The 15980-nt window shown below is 42.2% G+C and overlaps 2 long non-coding RNA genes across 2 annotated transcripts in view; one reads left to right on the top strand and one right to left on the bottom strand.

Annotated features, from left to right (window-relative positions):
* The window catches only part of LOC123375425, a 65228-nt gene extending 56430 nt beyond the window's left edge, over positions 1 to 8798 (top strand). The window contains exons 2-4 of the long non-coding RNA XR_006581443.1: positions 5522 to 5623; positions 6437 to 6476; positions 8631 to 8798. This is a non-coding gene — a long non-coding RNA (uncharacterized LOC123375425). The remainder of the gene's footprint in view (positions 1 to 5521; positions 5624 to 6436; positions 6477 to 8630) is intronic.
* Positions 1 to 15980, bottom strand: part of LOC123375424 — a 75973-nt gene that overhangs the window by 24247 nt on the left and 35746 nt on the right. The window contains exon 3 of the long non-coding RNA XR_006581442.1: positions 10178 to 10291. This is a non-coding gene — a long non-coding RNA (uncharacterized LOC123375424). The remainder of the gene's footprint in view (positions 1 to 10177; positions 10292 to 15980) is intronic.

Below are 15980 nucleotides of genomic sequence, written 5' to 3'. Positions count from 1 at the left end.
CTAGAAAATCACTATGTTCTCAAATGCACTCACACAGAAAAATGATAAAAGACAAAAACACCCTATCACCAATAGGGTGAACACTTTTTTTCTCCACTACAAAGTGATCACTCTATATCTGACCTCAGTGGTCGTCCTCAAAGGAAACCTCCATAACACTTTCAAAAGATGAGCCCAGGAGCTTAAATTCATTACTCTGCTAGATGCTAAAAATCATGGACTGAACAAACTGGGTTTGCAGCTTATTAAAACAATCTATAACCAATTAACCCCCTCTCAGCAACTTATACTAAATCTTTTCCACCTTGCATTTTGCTGTGGACACTGGAAATACCTTTCCCAGACCTGAAGATGAGCTCTGTGTGGCTCGAAAGCTTTGTCTCGCACCAATAGAAGTTGGTCATTCACCTTGTCTCTCTAATAGCCTGGGACCCACACAGCTACAACTACACTGCATACTCTCTCAATAGCCTGATAAGGAATCAAGATTACAAATGCTTAGTCCCTCTCACATAGCAGAGGCCAGTATCTACTGTTGCACCTTTTTGCCTTAAAGCTACTATGAGGAATAATGAGAAACTTTAAAGCCAGGGGACAGCATGACACAAGTAATGACTACCATGTCCCCAAACCACTCTGCCTGCCTTTTTAAATGAGAGTAGAAAGTCACTAAGTTTAAAATCATCATTTACTCTGCTAAATGTTGATAACTGATGACTTGGTACAACACTGCTTTTGATTAACAAATTAAATGCTCATGGCCTGTGCCATTGTACTTCAGTTTAAATTTGAACTAATGAAATGAATATAAGAAATTCCAATTCCATGGTATTATAGAAGTGATGAATGAACCTATTAAAATGTAGTTGTTTCTAACAAGGGAGGGAGATCTGTGTGTGTGTGTGTGTATGTGTGTCTGTGTGTGTGTATACACCCACTGAGGGAACCCACACAGGTGTATTTATGCTACTTCTATCACCTTTTCCATTAAAATTGTATATCCTACAGTATTTCCTTCAGTGATCAAGCTGGCTGCTACTCTTGTGTTTTAAAGCTACAAGCGTGTTCCATAACAATTAAAACCCTGAGGAGAGTACAGCTCACTTCCTGATTTAGAACAGGAGTCACAGCTGCTATCATGGTAGTAGGTTTCCAGATGTCAGTGTTTGTTGTATGGAATAGTGTTGTAATTGCAGGAAGGAAGGGATATGATTTTGCTATCAGAGAATGTTGTATCCATTGACACCGCCTGGATGTGGCTGCAGTGCTGTAGATACAGTAAAGCATAATATAGTGGGACAAAATTTGCCTTCAAGTCACAGTATTGCCATTTAAGTCATGGGGGAGCCACACATGGAGTTAAGGACAGAATATGGCATCTTGTATAGCATGTAAAGGGAAACAACAACTTTTTAAAATGTTTAAGGTCAAATTTGAACTGAATGAGAACTGCCATTCTGTATTTCCAATACTGGCCTAGGTATTGGAGCCCACCGTAAAACTTGTTCGGCGAGCTGGGAGCTCAGCAATGCCTAAACACAGAATGAGTGAAGAATGCAGGGGTAGTTTGAGTTCTGTATATCTCTGCTTTTGTCAGATTTTGTACAGTTGTGAAAGAAGTTGGGCCATAGGTGGATGATTAGAAACTCAAGTCCCCCATATGCCTTCACCACCCAGTTGGGGCCTGTTCTTGCATTCCCCCAAACACCCCCAGTACATTCAGTGGGAATGCTGGGGGTGTGATTGTGGGGGTTTTTCTTTGTTTTGTTTTTGTTCTTTTAAAATCAAAACCACAAAAAACCTTCAGTCTCTAGTGAGCAATTTGGTAAGGGTAAAAATGTTTTCCCAGGAATTTGTAGTGCAGTCTCTTTAGATCGCTTCCCCCCCCTCCCCCAAATTTGGTGGCTAATAGCTGAACCTGAATTTCTGCCCATCCCTAATAGAGATACAGTCAGAGTAATCTGTGTGTAACTTCATATCAGTAGATACTCAAACCCTCATCCGTTTTTTGTTTTTGTTTTTTTAAATGAGTCTCATTGCTCCTCTGATGGGAAAACTCACAGGAGGGAGGCTAAAGGGACGAATCTTAGTGAATTTCTCCTTGTGGTGTATTGTGTATTTTCCAGGACTGTTCCACTAGGGAATGTGGTTTGTCCCCAGATAGGACGGACAGTCTTCTCCCCACTTTTTGTACACATCTGAGGACTCTAAGCATCCTAGTTGAGGTCTGGGATAAAACTGCCATGGTGAAGTGGAATCCGCTTTTTACATAGGAGAATGGAGATCTGCATATACTATTCCTGTGTGTGTGTGTCAGTCTAGGATGTGTGACTTGGTATCATGTCTTAAATAGGAATAAGAAACCCTATCTGAACTAAAGCAAGTCATCAAACCAAAGCTGCCAAGACACCAAATGATTCTGTTTCAACAGCTCTCTGAAAGAATGCTCAAAATCAGGTTAACAGCTCCAAGGGAGAATTGATTTCTTTTTCTGTTTAATATGGTTACTCCTCCAAAGTAGTAGCCCTTAGTTGGGAAGTGGTGCTCCCACTGCCTCATGAGGTTAATCCTGAAAGGTGCTGAACACCTCCTTGTAATACTTGGTTTCCATGGGAATTGAGGGAGCTCACCAAGTTTCAGGATTTGGCCATTTTAGACTCAGCTTTATAGGGAGAAGGATCTGCTTCTCTTCCCTTGTACTTTTCCCACAGGCTAGTTGAACTTCAGGCAATACAACAAGCACCCTGGTGAGGTGACCAAACTGGGAACTAAAACCCCAGCACACTTCTTCCCTTTTGCTGTCTGCCAAAGGCTGCAATAAACTTGATCCTGTGTGAATAATAGGCCCTCGTCCTATCTTTGACCTTTCCAATAAACTGGCCTCTCCATCTGTATCTTTATTATTTTGAAAGGGAGGCAGGGTTAATAAAGTTTTGGAAATGTTGTATTACTGGGCTTCCATTTTCCTTTAAAACCCCATTTGCTCTAGCTTCCTCTGCCTGAGGAGAAATGTCCATTTGATAAATAACCTCCTATCTAAATTCTAACTCCTTACAGCCACTTGCTAGCCTGAACAAAGAAAGGATGGGGGGAGAGCTGCCAGGTTACCATACTCTCCAAACTCAGGCCTTTTAAATTCAGACTATTTTCAGACATTTCCCCTTTCCTGTTAACTGTGCCGTGTTTTCAGACATAAACCAAACATCACTTTTCAAAGGCAGTATGGCTTATTGGATAGGCCACTGATCAAGGACTCGGGGCACCTGGGTTCTATTCTCGGCTCTGCCACAGTCTTACTGTGTGGCCTTGGCCACGTCACTTCACCTTTCTGTGCCTCTGTTTTTCCCCTCCCACCTTTTGTTTTGTCTAGTTAACCTAAAAGCTCTTTAGGGCAGAGATGGATTTCATTGAGTGTTTGTAAAGTGCTTAGCACATTGGGGGCCCACACATAGCAATCCCAACTCTTGTGTATTATTTGTGTTGTGGTAGCACAATTTGTCTTTTGTTAATAATATATGGCTGTCATCTTTTGCAGAAAAGTGCATAGGATGAAACCCCCAAATCCATGCCCTCTTCAAATCTCCAGTAAATGCAAAAGTAGTCAGGATAGAGGATTATAGCTGCCTTCAGTCTGAGGCTACAACACCGGACACCCATGCAGCTAATCTGTGGCCATTACTCTGGCCACCAGGCTATATTAGTGGCCAGAGCCCACTGTGTCTTGTGGCTGAAAATCTGGGCAGTTTTCAGACTTATTAACCTCACCCTTCTCACAACATGATCTGCCCGCAACCTTCCCTTTCCTGCACTCCTCTGGAGTTAATTATGATGGAGCTTGGCTCAGTGTGTGAGAAACAAAGGGTGTGGAGTTCTCCTATCTGGCCTCTTTCCCACTTCATGCAGTGGCAATATAATGGTTCTGTTGCGTTTTGTGCCTTCTGTGGCCCTTCTTCAGCAAGGATTTGTCCCATACTCTTTTAATGAATCATGCCATTTTGCTTTTAAACAGAGGACATGGGGGATGGGGAGTCAGATGTATCATCACTATTCAAAATTAATTGAATTATTTGATTATATCAAGTTTTCAAAGTAGCATGAAACTCCAAATCACCATTCTCTGTGCTACGAAATTAATGTTCTGTGCATAGCTAGTGAATATTTCAGATTTGCAACAGTCTTTTGAGATCTGTGGTCATCCATCATTGTACATTTATTTATGGATGGTGGGTTTTTTTTCCCCCTTGCACAATGTGGTCTGTTCTTCACTTGAGACAGAAAGGATTTCTATACACAGTTTCTATTAATGCTATTGAGGTGCCTGCATAAATCTATGTGCATAGGCTTTATGAACACATTTAATGAAGCAATAGAACAGCATAGTGTAACTGATGTGTTACCACAATAATAAACCTAACACAGATTAAGGCAAATAATAATGATATTAATAGTTATCTTATGGAAGAAAGCTTGGGTAGGATTCAGGCAAGAGAAAATGATTAGCCTTGTTTTGAATATTTCTGTATTTTTCATCCTATTCAATGTGCTCTAGTTATGTCAAAAACTTTAATCACACTACGCTGTTTGTTCCAAAGATACAACCTCTGTTAATTGTATTGCAAGCTACTTCATTTTAAGAAAGTCTAAAATTAAACTTCTAGAAAACACCATTTTTCTCATTCAAATAAGGATGAGAGAGATAGGGGGACGGGGAGGGAAATCACATTTGCACCAGGACATGAAATTTTAACATACAAGTCCAATGCTTGTCATTTAGTAACAAACAAATGTTTGACCTAGATTTTGTAATTTCCACAATGTTTATTGATGTGATGTGACTGATAGTGTGTGTGTGTGTGTGTGTGTGTGTGTGTGAGAGAGAGAGATTTTTAAAATAAATACATAATTGAACAAAGCATGGTATGGTTTTTTCAGATTGGTGCTGGCTGTATGAGTACAGTTTTGTTCCATGGAATTTTGCACAGAAATTCTCATGATTCCATTTTTGCACATGTGTATATGCACCCCGTACTTTACTTTATTTAGAATGGCTCTTTGCACTTAGCAAAAATTAGAATAGCGTGTTATCAGTATGTGGGCTGCTTTTTTCTCAAACAGACCAGATGTGTGTGGTGAGGGGAGGGGGATGCCTACCTACAATGCCAAATTGGCCCACTTTTGCTATAGATTCATATTCCTTTGTAATGTTACTTTCATCTGACCCCTTGTTTGAATTCATATTGCAATGTGAAAATTTCAAATATACTTGAACTTGAACTTCAAATATACTTAATTTTGTTGGTCAGTATTATAGCATCTGTTGGAAGTGGAACTGGAGGTCCATTGTAAATGGTACAATATGGCCCCTCTTGAATATTTTTAATATCTCTAGTTTGTCACGTATACTTGAATACAGCTTTTTTTTTCTTAATGGCCTTCCCTCCCCCAGGATTTTTCGTGGATCATGCCTTGTTTCCATACCACTAATTCTTTGTAATCAACATGTTGGTTTTTCTCTCTTTAGTCACTAAAATATCCTCTTTGGAGGCATTTGTGGACCCTTATGTGTCAACTGTGGCCAGAAGAAATAGCCTCAGGAACTGACTTGTCTGTTATCTACCTTAAGGTGAGTTTCCAGTGTGATTGAAGAACACTACCATTCTACTTTATTCCTTTTAATGGATCAGTCTTCTAACAAGGATCTAGTTACTTTCCAAGCTTTCTCTGATCTTTCTGATTCACAGGTAGTTGAGAAGATGGCAGTGCTGCAGTTTCTCTTTAGTGTATGTTTAATCTTCTCAATAAGTTTGTCTCTTGACAAACTCACAGCACTAAAATGTTCTCTTGAGAGGCTGTCATGACCTTCAGATGTTTTGGCTTTGGTTGGACCTTAAAGTCTGCTTTGGACACTGTTGAAAACATCTAGTACAGCATAAGTGCATGCAGTACATAATATAAGGTAGTAGTGTCCACGGTCTGCTGTAGATCTGCTAGCAGCTTTCAGTACATTCTGCTGTGTGGAAAGGGCTTTCTGTTTCTGCTCCATTCAACCATGAGTTAACTTTCATTTTTTGGGGTGGTCCCACTTGGTTTTGTTTCTATGGGTTAATATTACGTGGTACTGGCTGCTTTATCATAAGTTCACAGGTGATGAACAGTACATCCAATCCCTGCAGATGTTGTGACGCAATTTTTTGTATCACTTTTATTTTCAATCATAGATACCTTGATTTAAAAAAAAAATCAATACAAATGATTCAGTCACGGGTGTCGTCTAATGCAATTCAATGTAACAGAGAAAAATAGGCTGGCATTTACTGGTTTTTATGGTTCAGGTCTTTGTCATCTGTGGTGGTTTTCTTCAGTGGCAGCTATCACATCAGATAATGCCCCTTACTTTACAATAATTGTGCATTCTGTTTCTTTTTATTATCCACAGTAATCCTGTTAGTGTTACTTCTTCTTAAGGCTCATTGTTGGTAAGCATCCTCTGATAAAGTCTGTATACTCTGACTCTTTGATCTGTTGAAATCCATTATAACTGCACACGTTGGTATAACACGTAGTGATTGGCTTTTAAGGCTAGCCTCTAAATGAAAGGGGGTTGGCTTTAAGCTATCTCACTGGTATTTTAGGAGCTTTTGCTAGATTTTTCTCTGGTCTATTGCTGAAACATTAATCCATAATTTTATTCATCAACAGCTTCATTACTGAAAAGGTTTTTATTAATAGGCCTTGTAGGCCTTTCTGTTTTTCAGAGTTTGCTTTCAGTGTAGAAGTCAACAGTAGCCTCTAGTTTTAATATATCATTGAAGGTGCGCCTACTAAATTACTTGAGCACTATAAGAGGCTAGTTTTAAGATTTTTGTGATCAACTGGTTGCTTATTTTCCTGTGTTCCTCATGTATGGACTTCATTATGTAGACTTGCTCCACTGTGGCTAAAATTGGATATTTTTATTCGGCATTCAAAATTATTCTTCATTTTTAAAAGCTGAATGAAAGTCTTCATTTTCATTTTCATTTAAAAATTGTACTAATAAATAGATTTGTACCATCTCTTTCAGTAGCATAAGAAGCATTTTTATAAACTTTAAAATTATAAAAAACTTTAAAATACATTTTTTTTAAAAAAGGCAAATTAAATAGATCATGTGCAAATGTTATTGTTTGAGGACTGAGTTTGACCTTAAGGCTGGAACGTATTCTTCTGACTTTAGCCCTGATCCGGCAATTGTTCTCCATGTACTGACTCTCCATGGGGCTCAATGTGAGTGCAAGGGTACTCCTACATGCAGTTAGTTGCAGGCCTTGATTCTGAAAGGCTTTGATTTCAGTTAATCCACTTCCTGCTTATGCTACAAGAACCAAAGGGTTTTCTGTGCCCTGTCTCTTCCTCCTTCCCTCTCTCTACCATTGGGTGAGTGCATCACTCATGTATATATGCAAGATATATTTTTAAATAGTGCTTATGGAGTTTGTTAAAGGAATGCTGCTAAATTTGACAGGCCCTAAATGTAATCCTCACTCTAAAACTACATTCTTTAGAGGATGAGATTGAAAGACAAAATACGAACAAAAATCAGCATTGCTAGTCAAAAGCTGCGGTTTAGTGAACAGAACACTAGTGTGGAAGCCATGACTCCTGGGTCCGATTCCTTGCTCTGGCTCTTGGGAGCCATCCTTTCCCTCCTCCTGCCCCCACTTATTACCCACTACAAAGTCCTGGACCCCTGTAATGTGATGGAAGTAGAAATGTAAAAATACAATTTCCCTTCTTAAATTCCTTGCCCTCTTCCTTATGAAGATAGGTTGGAAATTATTAAACCGATGCTAAATGTCAGCTAATCACTAGACTTGAAAGGAACATGCAGCCAGGTCCAGTTTATGAAGCAGGATCTGTGGGAAGAACCTAAAGATCTTCACCAAACCTATATTTTCTCTGTAAAATGAGACTTGACTAAATTTGGGGTGTAGCCTACAGGATCATTTTGCTAATCTTCCATGCTCTTAGTTTGGCCCTATGCAGAAGAGCGGACAACAAATTGATTGATGTTAGCAGTGAAGGGGGAGGGCCGCATATGAATGTTCATAGTCCCACCCGAAGTGCTGGCTTTGCTGTCACTAATTCACTGTATAACCCAGGACAGATCACTTAACCTCTGTGACTCAGTTTTTCATCCATAAAATGGATACACTACTTGCCTCACAGCTCCTCTATAAGATTGATTTCCTTAATGTTCATAATGATGCTTTTGTGACCTTCTGATGAAAGACACCATGTAAGGCAGCACGATTGTTGATGACAACAACAAAATCAAAAGCTACAGCAATGTTTGAAATCCCAGCTCCTAGGCAACACACCAATAGCAAATCTGAGGTGATAAATTTGTTTTGACTGCAGACCCCCACACATAAATTGACTAGACAGATGGGATGATGTCACAATCTAAACACGCAGGCACAAAAGGGGACAAATCCTGGCTCTGCCGTGCAAGGAGCCTGAAAGCTGTCCTAAATGGGTAGCCAAGATTTCCCATGTTCTGAGGGAATCTGCAGCTGATGTAGAACTAAGAAACTGGGCCAAAGTCTGAGCCTTTCACACATGTATGTTTGTTTGTTTGTTTTTTACAGTGGTTCACCTTTCTTTGGGTGCAGTATCCCACAGAGCTTCAAGCAATTGCAGTACTAGAGAATAACACACACACCATCATGTGACAAGTAGTTTTAAAGATAACACGGCAACTTTTTCAGTGAGATTCAGAGTAAATAGACTGGAAACTGGATTGGGGAGACAGGAAGCCCCCATTCTGTCGGAAAATATTCAGCTACAAATAGATAATTACTTTACCATATTTCTTACATGCACATTAGTCATTTGTCTTTTCCTAAAGAACTTTGGAGGGGTAATTTTCACTATCGTGGTTATCTGTCCAGTCAACCAATTTGGCGACTGGAGAAAAAAAGTTAACATTGTTCAACGTGAGATATTATTTATACACAATTGTAACCGTGTATACAAAAATGGATAGAACCATGGTTGTTTCTCCCCTCTTCATTTCAATTTCTCTCCTTTTTAAAAGTATTCTCTTTGTTTGCTAGCAGCTCCCAGCATGGAACACTAGTCAAAGGCCTAGGAATTACTGTTAACGCAGCAGGACAAAAAAGTGAGGGAATGGAAGGAGTGGAATCAGTGAGCGAGGACCGGAAGGAAATCAGCCGGAGGGTGTAGTGCTTGCATGAGATGAGAGAAATGGGAAGAGGGAGAAAAAGAGACAACCCAGCAGTTATTGCATCTTACAAGTGAGGTTCGGATGACTTTCTGTTGGGGAACAAGTTATTACAAAGCCTGTTAGCCAAGGCAGCCACTTTTTTAACTTGCCTGTCTATAACAGCTACTTCTGCTGCTACCACAGAAAGAGAAATTATAGTTTTCAACCCTTCATTTCATCCCTCTTACCTATAATCCTCTAGTTCCAGTCTGTCTGACCACTTGACAGGGCTTTTTTAATTAGTGAAGCTTTGGGCTGGGGACGTGGGGAGGGAGTGAAGCTTGAATATGTTTTGCATATACAGAAACACTAGACAGCCTTGGAAACTCTTGATGAGATGAAAAACATCCTGCTGGGAATATAAAACAGCACACAGTGCATAGAATAATGATTCTCATAATTGAGATTGTCATGTGCCTTATTAGGAGGCATCATTTACTTGAGATCCTTTTCTACAAAATAAATAAATTAAAATTTGCCATGATATTTTATAGCCTATTTCAAACTCTTGTCCATTTATTTCAGTCTCTGTATTATTTTGATTCCTGCAAAAAGGCTTACAGGATTGCTTTGAAATCACTTTCATCTTGGTCCTTTTTGTCTATCATTCAAACACTATGTTGCACTCTGTGACATAGAAATAGTTATGATACCAGACTGCATGAGACAGGTGGAGCTTCTTAAAAGCCAGTCTCTGCCCTTATGCTCGGGTGCCTGCACTTCCTGATTATTTGGCAGAGCTGGCATATGTTTAATAACATGTTAGTAAATGTCAGTTAGAAAAGATACACTTCAGTGCAGAGTGCAGGACTTCTCTGTATTCCTGGTATTTTCATCTAGGTCAAGAAAACAGCTTACTCTAATAATTTCTTAATTTTATGGCACAACAGACTAATGTCTGTGCTGTACCTTGGAGACCTGATAACATGCTTCATCAGCCTCTGTGGAATTCACACAGAAAACATTGGTCAAATTGCCTTCAGCTCACTTCATTTGTTGGTCTGCAATTCTGCTCCAATTCCTCTGGAAGACAAAGAAACAAGATTTTATGTGATAGCTCAGGACTTCTTAAATATATCAGCTGAAAATTGATCCTGACATCAGTATAGCAGGGACCACTAGTGTTAAATCTCTAACAGAGTTGTTTTTATTTATATATTATAATAAACCACTTGACATAAGAATAATAATTTATGTTTGGCTGACAGTTTGCTTTGGGTAAAACTAAGTAGGCAAAGTTTTGAACTGGGAGAAACTTTAATAAAATGTAATTGTTCAGTTTTCAGTAACGTTGCAAACAGCTGGTTACTATTTTGTATTTCAACACTTTTTGCTGTTTTTATTGAATAGTTCTATTATTGAGGGGAAACAAAAATAAATTATATCAAAATGAGGCATGGGTTTGTTTTTTGTTTATTTATTTTAACTAAATGGTGCTAGTCACCAAGGTGTCAAGATCCCTTTTTTGTTGGTCATTTTAAAAATGCTAAACTCTGTGTAGTGCTCTTTTTCATAGTACAGTTTTGCTATGAACACTATGGCCAAACTTTTCAATCTTGAGAGCCTAACCCCAAGTACACATCTAGGGCTTGTTGACACTACTGCTTAAGTCGGTGTAACTTATGTCACTTGGGGGTGTGGAAAAGCCACCCCGCTGAGCAAGGTAAGCTAGGTCAACTTAAGGCAGTGTGGACAACGGTTTATGTCAAAGGGAAACAGTCTCCTGCTGATGTAGCTTCTACCTCTCACTGAGGTGGAGTAATTATGCATCAGGAGAGCGCTCTCCCATCGGCATAGTGCGTCTTCACCAGACATGCTACGTCAGTGCAGCTGCGCCAATTGAGCGTGGTAATGAAGACAAGCCCTTAAACAGCTAAATAGAAATAGCCTGATTATCCAAAAAAACAAAGCTGAGCCCCGTTAAATCCTGTTGAAGTCAATAGAAGCTGCAGATTCTTTACGCTTTTGAAAATCAGGCCATGTTTCCATTTTGATGCCTGAATACAGACTTGGAAGTTTAGTCTGGAATGTTCAAAAGAGCCTAAGGGAGTTAGATGCCTGACTCCTATTGAAATTCAGTGGGAGTTGGATGCCTAGCTCTTAGTTCTGGGATTCCTAAAGGAGCTTCACTTTTGGCATGCAGATCTGAAATTTTTGCCAGAATGGCATGCCTCTAGAACAGAGCCCATTAACAAGCACTTGAGTTTCTTTGTCAAAAATCCACTTTATTAAATTGGTTTTTTTTTTAATTATTTTTCTTAAATGGGAACGGCTCACATTGAACTGTTATGGTAAAACAAACAAAATTCCAATATTTATTTTGTGATGGACTGTGTTGCTTTGTAAAGAGTTCTCATAATCCGAGAAGTACTACAATAGCATAAACTTCACAGGCTATTAAGATCTGTGGAGTTAATTCTCATACTGGTTCCATGGGAGACGTTTTGGTTGAGATTTTCAAAGCCATTTAGGGGATTTAGACACACATCTTCTATTGAAATTAATGGAAGAAGATGTTTAAGTCCTCTAGATGGCTTTGAAAAATCTTGCTTGCCTTTCTTATTACTATAACAAAAACAGGAAATTAAATCACCCTAAATCCCAGTGTTGAAGTAACATTAACAACTAAAAGTTTAGTGCAATGCACAATGATTTAATCATGCAATCCCCATTAATGTTAATAAATTTTATCCCAAAGGTCTGACAAATTTACAACTCCCTATAAGCAAGTCACTTCAGAGTAGAGGTTGAATATCTCTGCTTTGCTCACCCTGTAGCATCTATTGCCAGGACTTGTGACCATTGCAACAGATTCAGACACATTAGGAAGAATTAAAGACAAGAATATAAGACTGAATTCTCAATTGTTGCTTTTATAGATAGAAATAATATTAAGGCGCTGATGTGAGAAGTAGCCTTTTTTATATAAAACATTTGAACATAAATACATTGCTTCTCCCATTCAGGCAACACTATCAGCATATACCTGTTTAAGGGGAACTATTTGTGGGTCTGTTTAATGTGTAATGTTTGTCATCTACTTCCTTGAGCTAACGATCCTCTCAAAATGTTTTCTTTTGTATTGTTTATCGGAGAAGTGAGCTTACTAATTGTAGTAGATAAAGCATAGCTCTACCTCTCCTGCTTACAAATCTTGTCTTGTTTCTTATTTCGTGCTCCACTCCCTGTCTCTTTCACCCAGTCAACAATGCCCGCTTCCATGCCTTGTTTATCTGCTTTCTTCCATGCTGCCTGCCCCCTGCTCTTGCAATAGCTTCCAGAGTTGGTCCACAAAGCTACTGCTACTTCTGACGGCCCAGTACTTTTTGCACTGGGATGGGAAACTAGCCAAGTGTGACAGGGTCAGGCCAGATGTGTACAGGAGAGGGATAGAAGGCAGATATATTAGCCCCAGGTTAAGTAGGTCCCCTTTCCCTGGGTAAGGTAACAGGGAAGGTTCCAGAACAATCAGGAGCTTTCTGGAAACACTTAAGGCAGACAGGCTGATTAGAACACCTGCAGCCAATCAAGAAGCTGCTAGAATCAATTAAGGCAGGCCAATCAGGGCACCTGGGTTTAAAAAGGAGCTCACTTCAGTTTGTGGTGCATGTGTGAGGAGCTGGGAGCAAGAGGTGCAAGGAGCTGAGAGGATGTGCTGCTGGAGGACTGAGGAGTACGAGCATTATCAGACACCAGGAGGAAGGTCCTGTGGTGAGGATAAAGAAGGTGTTTGGAGAAGGCCATGGGGAAGTAGCCCAGGGAGTTGTAGCTGTCATGCAGCTCTTACAGGAGGCACTATAGACAGCTGCAATCCACAGGGCCCTGGGCTGGAACCCGGAGTAGAAGGCGGGCCCAGGTTCCCCCCAAACCTCCCAACTCCTGATCAGACACAGAAGGAGTTGATCCGGACTGTGGGTTCCACCAGAGGAGAAGATCGCTGAGGTGAGCAAATCCGCCAATAAGCACAGGACCCACCAAGGTAGAGGAGGAAATTTGTCACACAAGTTATCGCTTTCATTTTATCTTTGCATGTAAATTAAGCATGTCACTCTGCCTGGTTTGAAGGGATTGAACATTAAAAGAGGAGGGGATGTAGGGATACTAGAATGTGTCTGGGGACTGCTGTGGGAGAAATCCAAGGTCTTCTATGGCGGAGGGAAGACAGAGCAGGGTAAATTGTGTATTGTATTGTGATAGTGCCTAGGAGCTGTGCTAGGTGCTGTACAAACAGAACAAAAAACATGGTCCTTGCCCCAAGAGTTTATGATCTAAGTCTAAGATGAGACATCAGGATGCAGCCCGCAAGGGCAAAGGAAAACAAATGATAGCCAGTGGTCTCAGCACACTAGCTCCCTAACTGTTAATTTGTTAACATCACAGCAACAGAGAGTTTCAAAGAGGGATATAAAAGAGGATAATGAAAGGGCTTTGTGGATGTTTACAAAGAGCTCTTACCATGGGTGCAGGTCAGTATAGGAGAAAGCACAAAGGTACTTGTTTGAAAATGTAAGAAGTGGACAATAAAGGCTGCCATCATTGGCTGAGCAGATATGGTTATCAACTTCTTGATAGCCTAGGAGAGATAAGTAGCCAGAGGATAGGAAGGGAAAAGCAGCAGCTTGTGTTTGATGTGATGAACAGGAAACTGGTGGAGGTGGCATGGTTGAAGTAATGAGTTAGAACAGAGGTGGGAAAACTATGGCCTGGGGGCCTCATCTGGCCCTTCAGATGTTTTAATCTGGCCCCCGAGCTCCTGCCAGGAAGCGGGGTCCGGGGCTTGCCCAGCTCTAGTGCTCCAGCATGTCCCCTTCCAGTTCCTACGTGGAGGGGCAGCCAGGGGACTCCACATGCTGCCCCCGCCCCAAGCACCACTCCCACAGCTCCCATTGGCTGGCAACCATAGCCAGTGGGAGCTGCAGGGGCAGCGCCTGCAGACAGGGCAGCGCACAGAGTCTCCTGGTTGCGCCTCTGCGTAGGAGCCAGAGAGTGGACATGCCGCTGCTTCCAGGAGCTGCTTGAGATAAGCACCACCCAGAGCCTGCTCCTTTGACCCTCTCCCATGTCCCAACCTCTTGCCTCAGCGCTGATCCCCGTCCTGCCCTCCAAACCCCTCGGTCCCAGCCCAGAGCACCCTCCTGCACCCCAGAGCCCTCACCCCCCACCTGCACTGCATCCTGGAGCCCCCTTCCCACACCTGAACGCCTCATTTCTGGCCCCACCCTAGAGCTCGGAGCCTTCATCCCTTCCCACACCTCAACCCCAAAGTTTGTGAGCATTCATGGCCCACCATACAATTTCCATACCCAAATGTGGCCCTTGGGGCCAAAAAGTTTGCTGACCCCTGAGCTAGAAGAACAATCTTAGCAGTCACATTTTGAATGGCTATGACTGGGGAAAGAGTGCATTTGTCAAGGCTGGTGAAAAGGATGTGGCAGTAATTAAGATGAGGGCCTGGGTGATATTTGTGGCTGTGTGGGTAGACAGAACAAGCTATCTTAAAGATGTGATGCAGAACACATATAGAGTTTCTCTACACTGAGACTTGCAGTATGTCCAAACTGCACAATAAGCCGAGGCTCTGGCTCAGGTTGGATCCCAACCCCTACCCTTCTGTCCACACATGGATCAGCAAAAACTCAGAACCCCGGTTCTAGAAAGCTGCTTGGGGTGTGGGTCAGAACCAGAATCCCACTATGACTCACAGGGCAGGCTCTGGCTTTTTTGCCGCCCCAAGCAAAAAAAAAAGGGGGGGGGGCAGAGCGGCAAAGCAGGAGGGGGAAAAAAACAAAATAAAACAAAAAAAACCCGTGGTGTGGCTGGAGCGGCAAAGCAGGAGAGGGAAAAAACCACCCAAACAAAAAAACCTGTGTCACAGTCGGAGCAGCAAGGGGGAGGGACCTGCAGCGCGGCTGGAGCGGCAAAGCAGGAGGGGGGGAAAAAAAACAAAACAAAAGAAAAACCTGTGGCGTGGCCGGAGCAGCAAAGCGGGGGTAGGGGGAGCGGCAAAGCAGGGGGAAAAAAAACAACAAAAAAAACCCTGCTGGGCAGCCGGAGCCAGGGTGCAGGGGGACTCCCTGTGCTGCAGACGAGCAGCGGAGTGCGCACCCAGTCTAGCAGGGAGGAAGGGGAGGGAGCGGGGGAGAGAGAGAGCAGGGGGGGCGGTCAGGGCTTCAGCGGGGCGCTTGTCCCGCGGTCTTGACCACTGCGCCGCCTGCCGGGAGGGCTCTGCGCCGCTCGAGTCAGCGGAGAGGGAAGAACAGGGCTGCCCTGCCCAGTTTGCTGCAGGGCACTCCCCTCCTCCGCACTGCCGCCCCCTACAGGGCGTCCGGAGCGGCAAACCAAAAAACAAACAAACAAAAAGGGCCGTGCTGCCCTAGGATTGGGCGGAATGCCGCCCCATAGAATATGCCGCCCCAAGCACCAGCTTGCTCAGCTGGTGCCTGGAGCTGGCCCTGATGACTCAAGCCCAAGCCTTGTCATCCTGCAGTGATCAATACAGGTCAAGCCACAGAGTTGGGTCAGACAGTGTGAATAGTGCAGTATGGAGGTGTTATCAAGGTTGAGAGACTCAGGCCCAGCAATTATGAACCCGGTGTTACAATGCAGTGTGGACACTCAAGTGTCGGCTTGGAAACACAAGTCCACAAACTCGGGTCCTGCAGGCCCAGATTTACGGTACAGTGTAGACCTACTCATCGCATGCAGCGAGGCA

Source organism: Mauremys mutica, chromosome 8 (genome assembly GCF_020497125.1).
Source record: "Mauremys mutica isolate MM-2020 ecotype Southern chromosome 8, ASM2049712v1, whole genome shotgun sequence".
Lineage (NCBI taxonomy): Eukaryota > Metazoa > Chordata > Testudines > Geoemydidae > Mauremys > Mauremys mutica.
Note: the sequence above shows the minus strand (reverse complement) of the source record. Positions and strands in the feature narration are given on the sequence as shown.